Raw genomic sequence first — 21,210 nt, 5'->3', positions numbered from 1 at the left:
AGAGGGGTGAAACCCCGAAACCGGTCCTAGGATGCTTGTTTCCAGTCCAGGGAGGACCTTGCTTGGCAGTTCAGGGTGGTCTGTTCCCATGAGGTACAGGGTCAAGACTGATTTGCATATGGCTGGGTTCAAACTGGAACGGCATGGTGAGCGAAAAAACGATGGATTTAGGGCAAGATCTCTGTACTGGGGTGAATATATGACATTGTTCTGAATTCTGTCCATCAACTGTTGTTTTTGCATTTGTCACCCCAAATGGGAAGGGTATGCCCAGACGTGGGTCCCGTGCTCACCATGCTACTGGAATCAAGCTATCCTGGCTGAAGAGGGGTGAAACCCCGAAACCGGTCCTAGGATGCTTGTTTCCAGGCCAGAGAGGACCTGGCTTGGCAGTTTGGGCTGGACTGTTCCCATGAGGCACAGGGTCAAGACTGATTTACATATGTCTGGGTTCAAACTGGAACGGCATGATGAGCAAAAAAACGATGGATTTAGGCCCAGATCTCGGTACTGGAGTGAATGTATGACATTGTTCTGCATTCTGTCCATTAACTGTTGTTTTTGCACTTAACTATATCACTCCCATTGTCCATGGCAACAAATCCAATCTTGAGCCCTCTTGGTCACAGCCATTCAAAAGCCTTGTTGTGAAAGTCTTCCAAAATGTTTGCAGCAATATGTGATTTCTCCATTGCGAACACCGCTACTGTGGCATACTTCCGAGCAGCATTACAAATCTCAGCAGTGTCAACACCTGCAGATAATTTATTCTCTAGCCCCCACAAAAGAGATCCAATGTGCAGTGATGCACATGTAATCAGCCGCTTGGCAACTGGTCCACATGTCTGTTGTCAAGTGGATAGTGTGGACAGCACTCTGCTGCAAAGCTTGTCCAAGCAATTCAAGCACATCGTGATGAAGCGCTGGAACAGCAACACCTGCAAAATAGGACCAGCTGGGAACCTTCAGTATTGGGCCGATGGCTGCCACAAATTCCTTCGGGCCTAAACATGGCAGGAATAGTAGCCTGAGTTTTTTTCTTTCCTTATGCCACTGATGCAGGTGACTTCTTGAGACCAGGAAGTGGAAGGCTCAATGTGCTTTTCAGCTGGACAGTCACTGTCCTCTGCTGCCTTGGTGTCTCGACCTGAGTCTTGTGACATTGTGATGTTGCTGATGTGGGAGATACTACTGCACTGCTTGGGAGAGGGCTTCTTTGAGTAATTAATATGTCTTCCTCTTCTTCTCCTTCCACCGTGGTGGGATCGCATTCATATTCCCTGCTCAGATGTTTTTCACCCCCTTCTCCAACAACACTTGCATTTTTTGGGCTGCTAAGGTGTACCTCCCAATGGATCGTATGATGCTTTCTCAAATGGGTCATTTGGCCCCCGGTACCATCGTTTGTACCAAGCTTGCCCCAAATAACACTTGCTTCGCAATTGGAGCATATGGCAATGTTCACCTCCTTCTGGCTAACCGAAAATAAATCCCAAACTGGGGAGCTCAACATTCTGATGCTGGTGGTGTCACTGCCTATGTCGGATGAACTGTTGGTAGGTGGGCGTTTTGACGTTTGACTCTCTGGGTCTGCAGTACATACGTCTACTAAGGTGGTTATGGATGTAGGTCGCTGCTGGGACTTTGCAAATATGGCAGCAGGTGGTGGTTGGATCTGTGGTGCCACTGCCACATCCTCCCCAAGAAGTTGGGATGGGGCATCGTCGGTACCCACCTGGGCTAGGCTAACATCCATGATGACTGGCTTGTCGTCATCCTACTCTTCTACATCTGCCTCCATAACTCTAAGGCTTTCTAGAACCTTCCTTTTCCCTAGCCTCATCTCAGTCGTTTCATCATGTCTCACTCTCAGACTGAGGCCGGATCCAAGTGGTGTCTAGATCATCAAAAGTGGGGCTTGAAGCTGATAGATAGCAGTGGCACTTATCTTCAAAAGTTGAAGAGATATCTGATGTGTGGGTCACTAACGCGTCACGCCGTGCACAGGCCTTCTTTCTGGCAGTACTGCGTGAGTGATGTGTTTTTGTTTCTTGTTGTTTTTGTGCACCCAAAAGCAAAAAAGGAAGAAGGACATCAGTGAAATGTGGCATTGCTGCAGTTCAATTAGTAGCATAAACAAAAAAATATCATTTATTGTGTGGTCACTGCTGGTACTCCCTTAATTAACAATACTCATTCGTGAAATAGAAAACCACACCAACATATAATTACTTTCATGGTGACTTGCCACTCAGGAAGAATAACAGAGATCAAAAACAACAACAAGATGAAACTGTTTGCTTTATGTGTGGCATGTGACGTCACGTCATTCACAATGTGTGATGTGGCACTGACTCTGAGGGAGGTGCACCTGACAAATGACCATGGAAGGAATAATCCCTAGACAATGAATGCTGTTGTGCATCTATAACAGACATTGAGCTGATTTGACTGAAGCAAGATGTAGTGGGAAATGGTATAAACAAAGATTCGTTTTTAATTTAAAAAAAAAAAACGTGAAAAAATAATTTGCAACTTAATTTAAAAAACATTGGAAAAATTTAACTAATCAAACAAGTGAAGTTATTCTCAAAGATTTAATAATAATAAGTTATTAATAAACTGCTATCTCATTGCTCAACCATCCATGCAGCTGGTGGCACAAGGACTGAGTTTCTTTGGAAGCACAAAATGTATGCCAACCAGTGCCACATTGTCATCAACAACAACACTGAACAAGAAGGCATTCATTGGGTGCAAGGAGAAGACATGCAGGCCTATGGCATAAACACACTGGCTGCCTACACAAAACGTCCGCCAGCCACATGGTCACAACCAGAAGCTGGAAGCTTACAACAAAGAACGCATGCAGGCTTATGGCAAAAACACACTGGCTGCCTACACAAAAGCTAATGCAGGACTAGGCTGAGACAACACACTGACTATATAAAATGGCCCCTGGCCAGTGGCCACATGGCATCTGAAACAAAGACAAATGTTGGCCTATGGCAAACACACACTGCCCAGACAAAGGAGGCATGGTAAAACAGAGAAAACATCAATAATTCAGCAATTCCAAAACAAAAATTATTGGGCTAAATAAAAATGTTGAAAACAAAACACATCCTTCAAAGGGATTACCCCACCTAGTCCTGGCTCCTATACACTGTTTGCATGAAAAAACATGAAATACCACAAAAAAGCACATTTTGTATTTCAGTCCAAATCCATCCATTACCTAAATGCTGTAAACACCACAGAAACTGTTGTTTCACATACCCATGACTAGCACTGGGCTTGCTGGCTGGAAGGCCAATTGGCAGACTACTAGGCCACAAATTCAATACAAATTTCAAACGCATTAAAAAAACATGGAGAAAATGTAGTAAACTGTAAAACATTTTTCGTTTACAAAAGAAGAAAAATTACATGCAAAGAAATCACTAGGCCCCTACGGAAACAATAGGCCACCTACCACAATACATTTTAAAAAATAATTAAAAGTACAAATAAATCCAGGTGCATGTCCCCAATCAATCAAATAACACCGGTTTTCAACTTCCTTGTGAAATCTCAAATTCAAAGTCCTTTAATCCAATGGGATATGCAGCAGACACAAAGAGTGATCCTTCCTGCTCCAAATCGAAATGAAAAGTGACCAGAGATGGACAAAGTACTGGGAGGAGCCTGCTGGACAGGGAAAGCAAGTTGAAGACTCTGGGGCACTTCTTTTCAGTTGAAAAAGAAGTTTATAAAAACACAAAAAAAGCTTCTTGCACAAAAAAACCCACCAAATGTCAATCCAAGGAGGTTTTTAACTCCAAAACGTCAGTTCGGGAAGATTTTGATGCTGCTCGAGGAGAGAATCTTCCCCAGTTTGCAGCCACAGTAGATCCTGCACGTTAGGGATCGCGTACAGCGGAAGGGTTCTGCCGGAAGTCACTGGCACGCACGAATGACGTCTTGGCGAGTGCAAAATCTCTGCTGGGTAGCAAATCTTGTGACGCCCGTGAAGCGCCCTGAAAATTTCAGATACTTAACTTTTTCCTAATTATGAAAAATTCATGCAAAATGACATGAAATTACATGTAATTACACAACATGCTACCCATCATTTAGCTCTATATTTTAGCTCGAAATGCGCCCTCAAGTCAATTTTTGATCCAGAGACACATTCAAATAAAAGCACTGCTAACAATAGCTTGCTTTCTGTCCTTAGCTGTAAATATCTAAAGAGAATTGGGCATTTGCAGTATATTTTTTACCAAGAGTGGCACCTAATTACTCCAAATTGCATATTGGTGTAATTTTGGCAATTTTGATTAACAAGGGTAGAACAAAATTCGTGAAATTATGCTGGTGTGATTTTTATTTCACGCAAGCCTGGTTAGAGGGACAACAATTAACCTAAATCACATCAGATGAATTTCTGTTACTAAAGTGTATTAGGTATATTAACTGCAATTCATGCAGTGTGATCTATGCTATTGCCTAGACAGAAAGCCAGGGAGAGACTGCATGTAGGAGGTGTGTTTTGCCTGGTAAGCTGCAGCACAAGGTTCACGGTTGCGGGGTACATCGGCTAACAGGAGGTCCAGTGGAGGTACATCAGCTAAGATGATACAAGGCAGCGAAGCCTGATTCAGAGGGGACGTATCAGGAGCCACTGGGAAGCCTGTGCGGCTCCCCGTGCATTGACCCTCCATGACCTGCACAGAATCCTCTACTGGTGAGCCCCCACTTTCTCCCCCTGGACTCTGAGTGAGTGAGTTGCAGTGCCAGAGAATAACCTGTATGCCAATCTGCTGCCTTGGTCAGATGGGTGGGCCTCGCTGGGCCACATGCAGTGACTTGCGTACTGCATAAGTCCAGAGTCCTAGACTAAACTAGTACTCTGGGGTTGGAGTCCTTCCCACAAAAAAGAGACTGTGGTTCCCACTGGGCTGGGGCTGTGAGTGGCGTAGGGCAGAGAATAGGAGGTACCAAGACACTGAGAGAGGAGGGCAGCAAGGGGCAGGTGGTCATGGAGTTGGGGTCGGTTCAGTGAGAAAATTGTGGACACTGACACAGCTAACCCATGACAACCTGGGATATGCACAGTACATCATTGGCCGTCTGTTGAGGTCCCAGGCCAAAGACCAAACCGAGTACAGTCAAGGAGCTAGAGGGCTGGAGTGCACAGAAGCTTCTGAAGAACACAGTGCAGACAGAGCCTAGGAAGAAATAAACCAACACCTCTGCCCCCTATGGGCATTGGAAATGCATTCATCCAGCTGTCATCGAAAAGATCTTAGGTATTATACATCTGAAGAATTTTAGGAGATATCAATATTTTGAGTTGGAACAAAGGAAAGACATTTGCAAAGTAAATCAATTTCGGTAGATGATTAGGTGATTGGACAGGTTAAGGAAAGATTGTTACTTCTCTTAGGATTAGTTACAACACATATCAAAGTGTATTGTGCTCTGTCCAGAAAACTGCTGAGTAGGACACTGTCAACAATATATTTATTGTGTGTAGCCACATTTGTAGTATTTGTGGCATGTGTGTCTTTTGCCCAGATAGCCATAACATTGATTGTCCCTAGACCTTCCTCTTCCCCTGTTGCATTCCCTGTTTAATTGCTGACCTCAAAAAAAGGGATGCTAAAGTTTGAGTTAGTACGATTGCCAGAATTTAAACAAAAGATTCTGAGAATTTAACATTTTTGTTTTTTAAACCTTCCCCGGAGTGTTACTGTCCAGTGTCAACTCTCCTTACAGTAGTTCTTAATGTCTTTCTATATTTTGTTAATTTTATTGTTCTGTACTATAACACTGAAGTCTGCTACTGTCTTCTCATATCTAATGCTTGTTTAGCATCTGATGTCTGCTGGTGTCTGATTTTATAATTTGTTTTTTGAGTTCAGTAATCTCTTCTAATTCCATTTTGCTATGTTCCAGTGATGTGTCAATAGCCAAAGCTATCCAATGTCTGCAACGGGTGTCACTTAAATGACTAAATCCTGAACAGAACTTTGGGTCATTTGTGAAAATGACTGGAAAGTTGCTATTTGTAGTCATGTGAAGATTACACCACCTTGCAAGCGATGGGTCAATATTGAAAGCATTGATTGCCTTACTGCCTGTGGATTCCTTGATGTCCAGTGCAGTGTCCCTGTTATGCCTTCAACTTACTTACCAGATATATGCAGTCTTGTAGCAAAATGGGTTCTGCCAATTTGGTCCACCCAAAATTGTCACTCTTGTTCACCGGAGGCCATATTCCAGAGGTGCCCCATTGGCGCAACAGGCTTTTGTACCCATTCTTTGTACACCCTTGGGGCATTTTAATATTTGATTATTTCTTTTGTGTACATGCCATGCTCCTTACAGCTGGTGTCTTACAGATACATTTCAGGTATCTGACAAATGTTTTAAAGTGTATATTGACACTGTTGTTGTTAACTATGATTCTACAATGTACATCCCCCTGAGAGCAGGACTGGCCACACACAGCTGGTGAGTATCCTGTACCTAGCTGTCTCACCAAGGCCTGCCACCATTCACCTCACGTCTCCTAAGATTTCAACACTGGCTGCCAGAACACTAGCCTGAGACCCATAATCCCATTAATGATGATGGGGGATTCTTTATTTCTGGTCTGTGGGTTTCTCTTTAATCCAGCGAGTTGGCTGCATACCTGCCTGGACAGATTTTTGTACTAAATAATTCTTGCCTAGCAGTGGAAGCCAATGATTTCTGTGAAGATGTAGAGTACTGCTGTTGACATTAATAAAACTGCAGTTAGTAACCCGCAGCATTGCAAACAAAATGGTTCTACCCTTTGTAAATAGATAAATGTAGCGAAACACAACTTTGCAGAAACATGTATTTCCCTTTTCCCTTAAGGGTGGAAAGCTGAAATAGCAAACACTTTTCTCGAGTAGCCATACAGAGTCAGGGAACCCCTTCTAAAGAGGCTGAGGTCTACTTCAACTTCATTTTGAGATCCAGCACTCCTGCTACTGTGTCCGTGGAGCAAATAAGTGCTGTTACAAATGCAGATATGAATATGCTCATCCTCAAAGACATTATTATGCACCAGTCCTGGATAACACATGCTCAACCTCTTGATAATGACGGTGAATATCAGAAATTCAAGAATGTGCCTCATGTGTCAGTTACACAGGAAGGGATTATCTTGGGAGGGTCGAGAATTGTCATTCCTGAAAGTCTACAACAGTTTTTGAAGTGGTGCATGAAGAACATTGTGGAATTGTCACCACAAATCTATCCCTCCAGGACATTGATTGGTTCCCTCATCTCGATGAGCGAGTTGAGAGCGAGTTCCAGGCTTGTCATTTATGTAACTGTTTATCTCCCAATACAACACAGCATCCTTATTGGATCTTCCGAAACACATATGGGAGAAAATTGCAGTTGACATCTTTGGGTCCCTTGACCATTACCTCAGGGTATTCATAGATGAGTACTCTCAGTTTCCACTGGTGGAAGATCTTTTGCAAATCACTCAAAATTGAGTAGTTGAAAGACTAGAAGGCATATTTGCAAGCTGGGGTGTTCCGTCCATTCTAAAATATGACAATGGCCCACCATTCAATGGTGAGGAATTCAAAGACTTTCTTGATCATTTAAAGATCAAGTATCAGAAAAGCACACCCTCCTAAGAAGACTGCCCAGCGCACTGCGCTAGAATGACTTGAGCTCAAGTCAGATATTTTTTCTACCCTTGATGCCTACAGAGCTGCCCCTCATGATTCAACCAGCGAAAGCCCAGCCACCTTTATGTTTGGGAGGGCCATTGGTATCAAGCTACCCCAGTGGACCACTGAAAGAACAACTGAGGCCAAGAAAGCTCAACTCCCTAATTCATCTAACAAGTCCAGAATGAAGACTTATGATGACAAGATGATGACAAGTGTCGATGTAATTGAGACACTTAGGGCCTCATGTAGGTAGCCAAATACCGGTCGGTAACGGCCGATATTCGGTAAATATGCCGTTACCGACCGGTATTCAGACAAGTGAGATGTAGGAGTCCAAAAACCACTTTTCGGTAAATATGAGGCGGTAAATACCGATTCATATTTACCGAATTGCAAAATACCGATTCAGATTTACCGAATACATAATTAACGAATCGGTAAATATGAAGTGGTAAATATGAAGTGGTAAAAATTAAAATGACATGTAGGAGCACTCGGTAATGAAGAAATCCAAGAAAATCGGTAAATAAGAGTCGGTAATTAACACGGATTGAAAGCAGGTGGTAACCATCAACAGTGCAGATAAGCAATCCCAAAATGCAACAGCGTGGACAACATGGCCGCTATGTACGTCATTGCAAGGCGCCTACGTCTACAGGCAGCAGGACTGAGGGTTTGGCGACGGGAGGAACGCATCCACAGACAGCGCATCACACTATTCCAGCTGACTGATGCAGAGATACATGAGAGGTACAGGCTACACCCCGAAACCATCATGGACTCAATCAGGGACCTGCACCCACTCCTGGACCAGCCAATAAGAAGGGCGCACGCCATACCCCCACATGTGCAGGTGCTCTGCAGCCCACATCTGTTGGCATCCGGCAGTTATCAGGTGGTGACAGCTGCGGTGGGTGGTGTATCCCAGAGTTGCCTGTCCCGTTCCTTCAGGAATTTCCTGGATGCCATGATGCAGAGAATGCACCACTACATCAGCTTCCACAACACACAGGCTGCACTGCAGAAAACAAAATCAGACATTTCTCACATGGCACAGTTCCCCCATTTCATTGGCTGCATTGATGGTACACACATCCCACTCTGTCCACCAGCTGACACAGAGCACATCTACAGGATCAGGAAGTCCACCCACTCCATCAATGTGCATACCGAATTGAATGATTTTGTGAATGGTCCTGTGGGTGGCAGAACCAAAAGGTGGGCGTATGCTATTTACAACGAAGTCTGCAAGTTGTCGCACAGTGAGGCGGCTTCCAGATTGAGAGCTATTGACCAAGCAAACATGGAGAAGGCCTTAGCCGTTATAGATAATAGCTTTAGCACTCTCTCTTCTAGGATTCATACATGAGACAATAGGCACATGCAAGTACACGGCGCATGCAATGTACAAGCCCCGAATTTTGCGTGCGTCCTACGAGGTATCCCAGTGCCTGTGATTACACCTTCTTTCAATCTGCTTGCAAACGGTATTTATTTAATTTTGAATAATGAAGCTTGCTGCGGGATGTGAGTGGGAATCCCGTACATAACTGTCTCGCATAAAGTTGTCTGCTGCAATACTGTTCTTTTTCCACCCCCGCATGTGCGGCTGGATGTTTCCATCTGGCCTTCGATTCCAACCTTGAAAGCAGAGTTCAACAAGTTGAGCAGAATAGAGCGCTATTGTCCCACAAAGAGGTGCCTTTGACTTCCTCTCGTGAAACATTTGTCCTTCACGTTGCTAATACGCGCACTGAGGTACAGGCGCCTCTGAATACTGACCTCCCCCTGCATTTCGGCTCTTTGATCCAAACTATTTTCAATGCCTCGTCCACGACCGGCCTGGCTCATTTTGTGAAACATGTGGCCTCGGGTCTCGTGACCTCTTTCCAAACTATTTTTTGGTGTAATTCCGGCATTTGTTCATTCACTTTTCTCGAGCATCTTTGGAGGTGTCCCGCTGCTCCTGGCGCTAGTGGCAGGTGTGCTGCTTTTCCTTTTCATACTCCGGAATGGCTGCTCCTTCTGTGCCACACGAGCACCTGTCCCGTCTGCATCTTCTTCGTGATAGGATGCTTGACTTCTATGGTACTTTGCCATTGGCGACTTTGAGCCTGGCTTATGGATTATCCTTCAGGTATTCCTACTTCACCTGCGTACAACCTGTATTTCACTGCCTGGATTGTCCCTTTGAATGGCCTCTGGATTTGTGCTTGACCAACATGGTGTCTCCGGTGCCGGATTTCGATCGACTGATGAGGCCCTTAGTGTCTCACGAGTTTGCCTGTTCTGGTGTCCGGATCATGGCGTGTGGTGCGGCGCATGGTATCCTGGGTAATTGGGACATCTCAGCGGCAGCCTACGACTTCTTGTCTATGAGCTATTTGGAGGAACATTCCGGGTGCCCTCTGATTGTGCTAGAGGCTCCGTTGGTTGGAGAACACGTATGTTCCTTTTCTTTACTGAATTGGATGGCTGAGACTTTCAGTGGCCCTGCAAACGATTTTTTGTTGGAAGCCGTGGCCACATATCGGTAACTGTTACCGAATTTTTACCTACATATAACTTAACGATTCTAATTTAACGATTCGGTACGGCTCGGTATTTAAGAACCGGTAAAATTTATTTACCTACATGAGGCCCTAAGTTTCAGCAAGGGAATGGTGTCCTTGTCAGACAGAGCGGAAAATTCCAATCTCAGTCTCCATTTAATTGCAAGTTGTGCCAATTTAGGTGCACATGGGGACTGCTCACCGTCCTGGAAAGTCCATTACAAAGCATTCCTCACATTTCAAGCACATGCCTTAGAGTCTGTGGGCTCCAGACATCTGGAGTGAGAATTTATAATCAGAGGGCCAGGGAAGCCCTAGCACTACATTAGTGTCTGGATCGACAGTGCCTGCTGCAGTTGTTTCTCCTGTGTCTCCTCAGTCTCACCCTGTCAAAGTAGGGACCCTAATTCTAGTCTGGGTAAGCGAGTCACCCAGCTAAGGCAACCCCTGCTCACCACCATGGTAGCTTGGCACAAGCAGTCAGGCTTATTTCAGAGGCAAAGTGTAAAGCATTTGTACATACACACACAGTAACACAGTGAAAACACAAAAAATGAGTCCACAGCAGTTTAGAAAAATAGCCAATATTTATCTGAATAAAACAAGACCAAAAATGACAAAAATCCAACTTACACAAACAATAAAATAACTTTTCAAAGGTACAATCTGTTTAGTCTATAGACATCTATGGATGCATTACTTTTAGCAAAAAGTACCTAGGATGGGTCAAAAGCAAAGATGAAAACAGGCACAGGCGTCGAGTTTTGGACATGCAGCCTCCGTTCCTTACTGCTGGGAAACATTGATGAAGAACTTGGCACCCAGGGACGATGTGTTGAAAATCCAGACATGATGCGGCTGTGGCGGAGATGGGGCTGCGTCGATTTTACAGCACAGCAGGGCCTGCGTTGGAGTCAGAGAGGTGGCCACAGACTTCAGTGACACTGTACTCCGGACTAAGGCTGCAGTGATTCTTCAGCCGCACGGCATGCACTGCGTCGTTTCTTCAGCCACACAGCAGCGTTGTGTTGATTTTTCAGCTGCACATCCATGCTGAATCAGAAAAATGGCCACTGAGAGTTACACTTATAAGATGTTACATGGCAGCTCCAATGATAACCTATGGGAGAGATAGTCCTTGCAATAGTGAAAAACGAAATTAGCTGTATTTCAATATCAGAACATATAAAACACCAGTACATGTCCTACCTTTTAAATACACTGTACCCTGCCCATGGGGCTACCTGGGGCCTGTCATAGGGGTGCCTTACATGTAGTGAAATGGAAGGTTTGGGCCTGGCAAGTGGTTGCACTGGCCTGGTCGACATGGCAGTTAAAAACTCCCCACACAGACACTGCAGTGGCAGGTTTGAGACATTGTTGAATGGCTACCCATGTGGGTGACACAATCAGAGCTGCAGGCCCACTAGTAGCATTTGATTTACAGGCCCTGGGCACACCTGGTGCACTCTACTAGGGACTTACTAGTGCATCAAATATTCCCATTATGGATAAACCAATTACAGATAGATTTTACATAGGAAGCACTTTCACATTAGCACTGGGCAGCAGTGACAAAGTACCCAGAGTCCTAAAATCAGCAAAAAAGAAATACAGTATATAGTCAAAAATAGAAGGCGAGAAGCTAAAAAGACAGGAGACAAAAAAAAGCCAAACATGCCAGGTCTAGCACTCACACCACGAGATCTGGAAGAGTTGTACGAGGGCTTTGATGACTCATTGAGGAACTATAATGTAGATCTGTTTTTTTATTTTGTTTGTCTGAACTTTTTATTTAACAAAGGGGGAGATGTTGTTTCTTATGTACTATACAATGCTGTACCACTATGAGACTCCATGAACTAGTGACGTAAGGGATTGGGTTTGATTAATAAAATTCATGACACTGTACGTGTCAGTTACTGGTTACACTCTAAGAAATAAAGACATATAATACCTAGCTCCATGTGTGGCATATTTCATTTACATGTTACCAGGCTGGAGAGAATGCTACACCTGGGAAATGAGGCATTCCTAATGTATTCTTCGCCACAAGTCCCAGAATGAGTAAAACATTTGCTACTGGTGACTGCAGGGATTTGAGTATTGTAAGATTGTGAAGGTGGACTATATTTGTGGAAGTCTTGGGAATTGATTTCCCCTTTTGAGAGCAATTGTACAGTGAATGAGTAATTTGGAAAAATCTGAGTGCAGCTGTATTCTATTTGATATAAGACATATCAGTATATTACCCCACTTGAAATTAAACTTGAAATGTAATAGGTCTTGAAGAAGGTGGTTGAATTCCACCGAAACATGCATTTACCAATATTTTCTGAAGACCCCACTTCAAATCGCATCAATAGAATAATAAAGAAGAGTGGTCTCCTTGATTGTCTGTCGAGGTCTATTGTTCTGGTGGTCTATTCATGAATGATTGTTAGAAATGGGATTCCTGGTTGGCCAAGGTATCCACTCAGGACAGGCAAGAACCACCACTCTAGTCAGGGTAAGCTATATACACACTATATACACTTTGGTACATTGGCACAGAGAAGTTAGGCTTATCTAAAGAGGCAATTTGTAAAGAGTTTGAGCAACACTCCCACACAGTAACACAATGATAACACCACAAAAAACCTCCACACGGGGTTAGAAAAACAGAGAATATTTTTCTGAGCAAAATAAGACCAAAACAAAAAAATCAAAGCAATAGAAGTTGAGATAGACTAAATACAAAAATAGTGCTTAGAAGTCACCAGCAGCCAAAATTGCTACTTGAGTCTGTGAGGGACCTGCGCAAATCCAAAGTTCAAGCCGACCCCGATTAACAGCAGGCCAGCTACAGGACCCACACAGATCCCGCAGAAGAAATAATTTGGTTGGCACAGGTGTTGATGTCAAGAGCCTACTGCGTGATCGTTGTGTTGCACAAAGAGGGTCCTGCGTCGTCGTCGAACTCTGTTGAAACAAATGCAATGCATCGTAGCGCCATTATAGAGCCATACAGGTCGTTGATCAGCTGTTGTCGAGCAGCCTGTGCCTCAGAGTCGAAGAACGATGCAGCAGAATTTATTATGCAGTGAAAGCAGCGTGTCGGCTTTTGACACAATTTTGCTGCAGAGCCTTCTTCTGATTCCCAGAACTTGGAGGGACTACCTCAGGCAAGGGTAGGACTCACAGAAGGCACAGTCCAGCAGCAACAGCAGAATTGCAGGAAGTCTTTTGTGTCCCTGAGACTCCAGAAAATAGGATTCAAGCCAGCAAGCCCTTGGAGACCACTTGATGGGAAGGCAGAGTCCAGCTCTCCTTCAGCAGAGTCAGGCATCAGCAGGGAGCATGGCAAAAAGCAGAAAAGCAGTCCTTCCAGAAAAGCCATCCAGTTGAGTCCTTCAAGCAGCACAGCAGTCCTTGTGGCAGAGGTTTAGTTCAAAACACAGAAGTGTCTGATTTTAGGGGTCAGAGACCCAGTACTTATACCCCAAAGTGCCTTTGACGTAGAGAGTCACTTCAAGGAACTCTCTGAAGTGCACAAGGATCCCTTTCAACCCAGACCTGTCTGCCAGGCTAACCCTGGAGGGGTAAATCAGCGCTTTGTGTGTGGACAGGACACTACCTATTGGAAAGTAAATATCAGCCCCTCCCATTCTTTCTTGCCCAGGAAGACCCATCAGAATGCAGATGAATGCAGATAAGCGCTCAGAATACAAATGAGGCTCAGCTTCCTTTGCTTTCAGCTGTCTAGAGGGAATGCTCAAAGCGTAGCTGTCACCAACCCAGACGTGTATTGGAGACAGGCTGTCAGGCACAACGAACAGTAACTACAGAGAAATGTCCTTTTTCTTTAAGTAGCATTTCTTAAAAGTTAAATCCATCTTCACCCGTAAGGAGGATTTATCATTACAGTTACAAACCTTTGAAACATGAAAAAGTTACTCCTGTCTGATCTAAGAGGCCTCAAAATACTGAACAACAACATAGGCTGTTTGTCACTACAATGATATGCAAAACATGCAAGTACATGTAATTTACTTACATGGCACCCTGGCCTTAGATTCCTTAGGGCCTATCTTAGGGGTGACTTATATGTATTAAATGAGGAGTTTAAGGCCTGGCAAGCAGTTATAAATGATACGTTAAAAAGGGGGAGGTAGAGGTAAAGGCAAGGTTTATCTTCTGTTGCAGAGATTCTGCATCTACACAAAACTATGTGCAGGAAAACAAGACCTCGGTGTATAGGGGTGTACCAACCTATCACCTTAGTACCCAAATTCCCAAAACCTACTAGCTATAGTGTTTCAATTGTTCTCCTCCAAAACTACAAAGCTACAAATGATTAGACAACCTAGAACACAACACTCCTGACTCTCTCAGGAATCACAGTAGCAAAACATACCTATTCACTTGTTCACTCATACTTGTCCACAATAAGAATTGGTAGAGTCACTGTAATAGTTTAAAATATATATTTTAACTATCGTGCTCTATAATGCAGTATACGAGCCACTACCAGCAGAAAAATGCATAAATTCAGAACAATTAGTATTGTCAGAATTCCGCAGAATATGAAAGGGGATGTCATTATATACAGGCAGTGGAAAAAGGACTTTAACCACCCTCCCCTTGACTGGAAGAAGTTTATTATATAAAAGAAGATCTCTGGGTTTTGTCAGCATACCCCATACCTTATAGCCTAGATGGAAGGTTTACATCATAGGAACAGCATAGCTCTTCTCCATGGAAAGGGCTCTCTCCAACTGTGTTAAAACAACATGCATCCCCATAATATCAAAGCACGAGTCTCCAGCAGTGCAGCTGTTTAGCGTGTTTTGTCTAGGTGCTAGGGACTGACCAGAACAGAATAACAAGGGGCACTGTTTACCGACCTTGCACATCGTGTTCAGACTGAACTCCAGGAACTTAGCAGAGAACGTGAAAAGCAGACAGTTCTCATGTGAAAGGCATAAACAGAGTCTTGCAAAATAAAGAGCATATAGTAATGTGCACAAAAGGAGTATCATGGCAGCAAAGCTCATGCTAACTTAGCAATGTCGAAAATGAACCTAACAGCCATATAACACCTCCTTATTGATACCCAATCCACAAAAATTGAATACTTCGAAGATTTTAACCTTACCAACTAGGGGCGGGAATAAAATAGTGGTCCACTTATTAGGTATTTTTAACTGCACATTTTCCGCTCCCCTTTACTTACACCAGTAAGTGCTGCTGTGTAATCACCAAGTCGCAGCATGCCTCAAACCGTAGAGGATTGGGATGAACTCCAATGATGAAGCATGCCACCTAGGGGTAACCCTAGTGGGTAAAGGGTCTCTAGAAAAAAAGTATTTTTCTAGTAAGTGATTACTGTGGATTCTCGCTGTAGCTGTAGCTAATTACCATTCCTTTGGGCAGGTTTTCTTCGAAGCAGTTATGAATGCCAAGTCGACGTGGCAGTTATTTGTAAACACAGGCACTACAGCAGCAGTTCTGAGACAGGTTTGCGTTGTTTATATATTGCATCCTTGTGCTAGAATCGTCCCCAAGGATTCGTCTAAGCTGGCGATTCTGTGTGCGTTCATATTTTTGAGAAAAAGCGTAAATCCCTCAATGCAAATGTGGTGGTCTGGCTCCCTCAGAGATGTACAACTCAAAGTCAATCAACAATACACTGAGCCCTTGACGCTGCTTCTAAATTTGATTCGAATCTTCATTGCTATCAACAGCAGATACAGACTTTCGTCAAGCCCTGAAGAAGTCCCATGAGGGATGAAACGCATTGGCAAGCAATTGTGTGGTGCTTTTTAAAGATAAAGTGTTTTCTCAATAAAAGGATTATACTGGCTAAAATTAAGAGACACTTTCATCTGTTATTTTCATCTGGGAAGCTATTCATCAATATGTTGTTCCGATATGATGTACTAGGATATCTATACATGATAGTACCTGTTTTTCTCAGGTGCTGGGTCATTCTTATGTCATTTAACTTTTTTCCACTGGTGTACTGGTGCCATGCGGGGTACCCTTTTTTAGAAGTTGGTCACTGGGAATGGAGCTCCAAGGTCCTGTGGCCCATGCCAGCTCAGCAGTCAGCACCCATCCTGGGTGGGGCGGGTGAAAGCCATTTTGCTTTTTTTATGGGTACCCCAGAGCCACCCAGGTTACCCACAACTGTCCTGGTTGTCGAGGGCCACAGGGAGGGGAGCCCCAATTCCTCCACAGTCCCTGCTGTCTTTCCAGCCAGCATCCATCATGTGTGTGGCAGAAGCCAGTTCTGTCTCTTTGCTCCCACCCAGTGGGAGAAGATTTTTTCTCTGCTCCCACTGGGCGTGAGCAAAGCACTTCACCCTGCCTGGGAGAGTGTGGATAGGGAATTTGACTTGTATTCCTTTGTCACACAGTTATGCAAGGGAAAATCACAGTGTCCAGGCAGATCGGGTCCCCTAGACAGAGTCTGTCATCCAGCACTAGGGTATGGGGTCCTTGGGGACATAGGATGGCTTGTGGAATGGGGCCCCGCATTCCCCTCCCCAATTAAAAAAATCCTCCAGTCCTGGGAGCTGAGGAACCCTGTGGCCCTTTTTAGCTAGGGGGGGGGGGTAATACACCCACCCTTCCCAATCAGAAAAGTGCTTCGGTTCTGGGAGGGGGCCCCTGGGTCATATTACAGATCAAGGAGTGTGACTGTATGCCTTGCTCAGGGAGGTGGGACACACACCTCCCTCCCCAAAATTATTACTTGTGCTGAACCCCTGGGCTCTGACCCACCCCGGTGGAACATTTCTTTTAAAAGGGCAGGACAACTTTGTTGATGTTGTGGCAGCCAATTAAATGTTATCTTTTGATCCATTGGATCCGAGCATGCTCAGTGTATCTATATATACATACATTTTAAACTTTAATTTCTCAAGACTACTGAACGGATTTACACCAAATTGCAAAAAGCATGCTTTCTGGATCAAGATCTAGCTTTCTGAAAAGTGTAGTGTGATTCTGCTTAGCCATCTTTGTGGTGTCACTGTCCAATTTTTCTATGGAATACTGCATGGGGAATAGGTGTTTTGGGACCCCCCATATTTCTCAGCTCTCTCTTGACTGATCACCCCAAAACTTTCCAGAGAGGACCCATTTCCTATGGAAGCTTTCAGTCTGAATTAGATCTTGGTAACAGGTTACTCCATCACAACACTAACAGATATCCCATCCACCGAAATATTAATCCCATTATATCCTATGGGATTTATATTTCAGCAGACAGGATATCCGTCACTGTTGTGACGGAGTAACCCATCCACCAAGATCTAAATCAGGTCGTGCCTCGTGGATGTGGTGGCCCCAGATGCTGTGGTGGATTGGTAGGCCTCCCTGCATTTATTTGAAAACAGATTTGCCCCGGAGAGTTGGTGGTCCCCAGGGTACAAGTGGTCGCAGAGTGCCCAGCCTAATACATATTTTGGGGTGCCTCGGGGAGCTGGCTGTTTCCAGGGCTGCTGGGGGCCGTGTAGGGGAGGTGGTGGTCTTTGGCACTTTCATAAGCCCTAAAAGTTGGGTCAGTGAGCCTCCCCTCCTATGTATATAGTGTGCCCCCGGGACCTGGAACACCCAGGGGCTATAATCAAAATAAGTGCGGGAGACCAGGCTTGTTATTTAAAAAAAAAGAAAATTACAGATTTACAATCCCATCATACATTTGTGGCAAAAATTTGAAAAGCAAAATTGTTTTACACTGACAAGGTCCCTTTTGGACCCCCCCCCCCCCCCAAGAGGCCTAGGAGGTCTGAGTATTCCTCCCCTGCCCCCTTCTCTTTAACAAAAAACAATTGGGGGGGCTCGGCAGAACCTGAGTCCCAAGATGGCTGCCAGCACTTCCTAGTTGAAGTGTTGGCAGCCAATCAGACTTCAGCACAGGGACTGTCAGATCCTCAGAGGATTTGCATCCCTATAAATACAAATTGAATTTCTTCAATAACTCTGAATGGATTTACACCAATTCACAAAAAGGTCACCTTCTGGACCTACAGCTACCTTTCTGTTAAATTTGGTGTAATTTCGTTCTGTGATTCGGGCAGTAGTCGTGTCTAAAATTCCTATGAGAATTAAAAGGGGAAACACACATTTTGTGACCTCCCCCCTTTTTCTCGTCCCCCGCTTGATGGATAACCCGGAAACTTTCTATGTACAACGTAAATCACTGGGGCACTTTTTTGGAAAGTTTTGTGAAGATTCATCAAACGGCACCTTGAACTAGATTTAAAACCACCACCGTACCTCCCTTCACCATGACTCTAGGTGCGGTTCTGTGATCACATGCCTTAATTATCCCACAATCTGAGGTAATTACAACTCAATCCAGGGGGTGGTAGGTCCCCTGGAGAAACCCGATTAGTTCCCTTAGGCTAACAGCTTCATTAGCGTCTTCAGACCAGGAGTACGGGGTGGGCGGGATAGGGAGGGTGGGAAAATAGATGGGTTTGATTGGTTAATTGGAAATATGTATGTGCTACAAGTTCACGATTTTTTAGATGACTTTATTTCATGATCAGCAGATATTTGACATGATGCTATAGTACATGGATTTTGTTTCCGGTCCTGCTGTTTGAATACTGGTCGGTGGATTCGCACAATTGTATTGTTGCAACTATACAAAAAACAAATGACCTTCTGTAATAATTTTTTGTATTGATAATGATACCACGGTCCTCAATAAAGTATGTTAAACAACAAAAAAAAAAAAACGGCACCAAAGATATAGGCAAGTAAAAAAATTATTTTCCTATGGAGACCGTCAGTATGGCAAAGAAAACAAATATATCTATATATATTATCCATAGTTAGGACCGTGTTTCCATAGGAAATCTCCAAATTCTATTTTGAATAACTTTGGCGCCGGTTGATGAATCCTCGCGAAATTTTCAAAACTAATGGGGCGCTCCGCTCAGCTCCTACCCTGAAAGTCTCGGGGGGATTCGTCAAGCGGGGGCCGAGAAAAAGGGGGTCTCAAAACACATTTTCCCCATGCATTTTCCCATAGGACCTTTAGTCGAAGGTACAGCCCGAACGGCTGAACAGAATTACTTGAAATTTGGCAAAGAGATAGTCCTCAGGTCAGGGATGTGCCTTTTGCATATATGGAGTCAATCTGTTCAGTAGTTCCTGAGAAAATTGCAGTTAAGGTACATAAATATCTATAGCCGCGCACCGTGCGGTTACATGTCAGTCAACGTTCAAATCGGTCGAAATCAGGAAGTGTCGGCCGCCATTTTGTTTGTTTTGAGTGCGAGAGTGAAAAAGGAAGGTGGCGAACGTGAAAAGGGGGCAGGGTAGAGAGTTCCTGACCCCCTAGCCTTTGTCAGGGGGTCCATGAAGGCCCCCGAAGGCAGAAAAAAACATTATAAATTTTTTTTTTTAAATCGCGGGCTGCGCGCACCCTGCGCGCTCCATGCGCGCACGGTGCAGAACCCAAAAAAATACATTTTTAATACGTAGTTTATTGTAAAATAAATATATAAAAAATATAATAATAAATACATAACTTAGCATTTTAAAAAACGTACAAATTCACTGAAAAAACCATAGGTTTCACACACGTTATAGTTAGGAATTAGCATTTAAAAAACCTTGCAAATTCACTTAAAAAACCATAGGTTTCACACATGTTATAGTTAGGTGGACATTTCACTCGTAAAAAACCAATGAAATTCCCCCGTTATAGTTAGTTCAGATAAATATAACTTGCGCGACCGCCACTCTATCACAAGGATGATGTTATCAGTGATGTCATGAGTGATGCCACTGACCATGTCATGAGTGATGTAATATGTGACATCATCAGCAGTGGATTGCGGTCGCGCGAGTTATAGTTATCTGAGCTAACTATAACGGGGGAATTTCATTGGTTTTTTAAGAGTGAAATGTCCACCTAACTATAACATGTGTGAAACCTATGGTTTTTTAAGTGAATATATATCTATATATATATATATATATATCCAAAAGAATCTCCAACGAACAGAAGGAAGGGGCCACGCAGGGAGTACAGGAACAGGCTTTTATTGGACAGCAGTATGGGCATAATATATTTCGGCATGAATTGCCTTCCTCAGACGCCACTGCAAACACTGTGTCCAGCACCCCGCCTCAGCTTTTATGGAGTCCTGCAGTCTTTGTACGATTGAAAAGGACACACCTCCCCAGTCATGTGGTCGCTCACCTGCTGTAGGTCGGTTGATCCTACAGCTCCCAGAATCCAACATCATGGTCAGGTGGTGCGTGGGGAAACTCCTACATGGCATTGGTGTGCTGCAGAACATGGCGCGCTGTATCCAGTGTGTTTAGTAAGTCCGCAAGCCTCCCTGGGTCCCCGCATACACTCTAACCTCCAAGATGCATGTAGGCAGGGTCGTGGGCTGATATAAGTAAACCAGCAACCCTCGTGAAGTCACGAGCTGCCGGCTGGCAGCGTCCCTTATCGATTCTAGAGGAGGTGTGCTGGAGAAATCCGATCCCTCGGGCAAAAACAAAACTGCGAAGCAGAGCGCCAGTAATGTCTCCAGCCAACTTGACAGAGTTGGGCCCCTTAACGCGTCTCTGGCTGACGCAAAAATATCCAAAAGAACCTCCAACGAACAGAAGGAAGGGGCCACGCAGGGAGTACAGGAACAGGCTTTTATTGGACAGCAGTATGGGCATAATATATTTATGCATATATATATATATATATTCAATGAAAAAACCATAGGTTTCACACATGTTATAGTTAGCTGGAAATTTTACTGATAAAAAACCAATGAAATTCCCCCGTTATAGTTACTGTAGGCAACTATAACTCACGCGACCGCAATCCTCAGCTGATGCTAATACTGTATTTAGACACTTATTTGCCCATGTCTTCTTCCATTAAATTTTAGCTATACATATATTACATTTTTTTTTTTTTCATAAAGACACAT

This window comes from Triturus cristatus, chromosome 3_1, assembly GCF_964204655.1.
Source record: "Triturus cristatus chromosome 3_1, aTriCri1.1, whole genome shotgun sequence".
NCBI lineage: Eukaryota > Metazoa > Chordata > Amphibia > Caudata > Salamandridae > Triturus > Triturus cristatus.
This window is presented reverse-complemented; position numbering follows the sequence as displayed.